This window comes from Chrysochloris asiatica, unplaced genomic scaffold (genome assembly GCF_000296735.1).
Source record: "Chrysochloris asiatica unplaced genomic scaffold, ChrAsi1.0 scaffold00246, whole genome shotgun sequence".
Classification (NCBI taxonomy): domain Eukaryota; kingdom Metazoa; phylum Chordata; class Mammalia; order Afrosoricida; family Chrysochloridae; genus Chrysochloris; species Chrysochloris asiatica.
Genome location: NW_006408764.1, coordinates 4,049,829 through 4,052,375, shown reverse-complemented (window position 1 = coordinate 4,052,375; position 2,547 = coordinate 4,049,829). Strand labels below are relative to the sequence as shown.

The 2,547-nt window shown below is 41.7% G+C and overlaps 1 pseudogene; it reads left to right on the top strand.

Annotated features, from left to right (window-relative positions):
* The window catches only part of LOC102834517, a 55,673-nt pseudogene extending 53,371 nt beyond the window's left edge, over positions 1 to 2,302 (top strand).
* Positions 2,303 to 2,547: the final 245 nt, after the last annotated feature.

Below are 2,547 nucleotides of genomic sequence, written 5' to 3'. Positions count from 1 at the left end.
CGTCTCTCCTACTTTGGACATATTGTCAGGAGGGACCAGTCACTGGAGAAGGATATCATGTTTGGTAAGGTGGAGGGTCAGAGAAAAAGAGGAAGACATCCAACGAGATGGATTGGCCAAGTGGTAGCATCGATGGACTCAAGTGTGGCAACAATAGTGAGGTTTGCCCAGGATTGGGCAGTGTTTCATTCTGCTGTGCATAGGGTCACTATGAGTCGGTACTGACTCAATGGCACCTGATAACAAGTTGAGTTCTGATCATCAAGCCAGCCATCGAGTTTAGGTTAAATGGGTACAATCTGCAAGTTTGAGTTTAATCAACTTTTAAAAAAGACAAATACGTCATTTTTCGACATAATCTCCTAGCTTTTCAATACACTTTGTCTGTCTGTCAACAAGCTTGCGATTCCCTTATTTAAAAATGTTTTAGGCTGAGCTGTGAGCAATGAAAGCACCAGTGTCTTCACTTTATCAGAGGCGAATCTTTGTCCTCGAAGGGCTGCTTTCAGGGGACCAAACAGGTGAAACTCTGATTGAGCAAGATCAGGAGTGTAGGGAGGATGCTTTAACACCACAAAAGGAAAGTTTTTGTAGAATGTCAACAGTGTAGGCAGATCTTGTCACAATTCCCTTATAGCAGTCCTGTGCATTTAAACTGAAGTTTGGGCTTCAGCAATTCAGTGCATCTCACTGTAAGGAGCACTGTTGATTGTTGAATGCTTTTCCTGATTGTTCCAATACTGGCCCTTGAGAATTCCAGAAAACTTTATGCATCAATTTTCCAGCTGTTAGTTGACTTTTGAACTTTTCCTTGGTCAGCAACTGAGGATGTTTCCATTCCAAACTCTGCCATTTACTCTGAGGTTTGCAGTGATGAATCCTAACGATTTTTGTTACAGAAAATTTTATCTTCCTTCAAGTATTTGTCCAAATTTTGTTTGCAGATGCCCAAACACTTCTGCTTCTTCTCTTCTATGAGTTGTTTCGGTACCCATCTCTCATAAACTTTTTGAAACCGAAGTCTATCATGGATTGTTTCATAGGCAGAGCCATGGCTGCTTTGCAAATAATCTACTGTCACTCATCTATTCGATAAAATCATTTCATGTGCATGTTCAGTGTTGTCATCAGCTGTGGATGGACATTTTACTATAACCAGAATACAGATAATGTTTGACTCATCCTTGTAATTTTCCTTAGAATGCTCAGAATGAATCAAAAGCCCAAGAATTAGTCAACTCAGGCTGTTGAAAGCTGCTGATCATATTTGGTAGGAAAATCACAAAACCAGCTTTCACAAAGCCTGGCTGTGTTGATAAAATATCAACTGGGAAGCAAGTATGTGTGTGACGCATTACATCAGTCTGCTTCTTTGCCAGGACAACTCTACGGAGGTCGGGAATTCTTGGAGGAGAGGCACCGCCACAGATTTGAGGTGAGAATTTGAATCTTGAGAGTTCTAAAATGTTCTTTCTCTAGAAACACATAAGTTGAGAGTCCAGCACAATTCTTTTCATGCTTCAACAGGTAAACCCCATGTTCAAAAGGTGTTTGGAAGACCAAGGCTTGAAGTTCGTTGGTCAAGATGTTGAAGGAGAGAGATTGGAAATTGTGGAGTTGGAAGGTGATTATTTGGGCAGAAGGGAATTAATAGGAAATCTAGTAAATTTTCTTGGCATGTGGGAAAGTAGAAGAATGTAAGGTGTTGCCATAACCTGACAGAATTAAGGAGCAGTACTGTCTTTTGAGGGGAAGAGGTTGATGAACAAGGTGTCTGAAGTCCTGGGGTTTCATCCATGGTTTCCCATGGGCAGTTGTTCACCCTCCAGGTCTCAGTTCCTCATTCTGAACTGAGAGGTTGGACTTGTATTAGAACCCCTTTAGATCTCACCGAATTGTATGAATTAGTTGTTTGGAATCATGGAAGGTAGGGAAGCAGGAAGTGGGGACCTGGAGAGACCCTTCAGCTGGAGAATGAATGTACTCTCTCTATTTGGTGGTTACTTTTTACCTAGAATCAAATTAAGAAGTTATTTTTAAAGAATTTAGGATTGATGGATATAGAAACACTTAAGAAAATTTTTTCTCATGGTTTTTTACCTTCTATACATAACATTCATAATGAAGCTGTTTCTTTTGAATTTCCATTTCAGATCATCCTTTTTTTGTTGGGGTTCAGTACCACCCTGAGTTCCTGTCCAGACCTTTGAAGCCTTCCCCGCCCTACTTTGGTCTCCTTCTGGCCTCCATAGGAAGTCTCTCACTTTACCTCCAGAAAGGCTGACAGCTCTCACCCAGGTAGGATTCACAGGTCACTCAGTCATTTTCTCCAGTCCTTGCAAAAAACAACAACCCAACCCACTGCCATCCAGCTGACTCTGTGTTGTTGTTGTTATGTGCCATGGAGTCAGTTCCGACTCATTGCGATCCTGTACAGGATTTCTAAGGGTGTAAATCTTTACAGGGGCAGAAAGCCTCATCTTTCTCCCGTGGAACAGCTGGTAGTTTCGAACTGCTGACCTTGCGGTTCACAGCCCGATTCGTAAC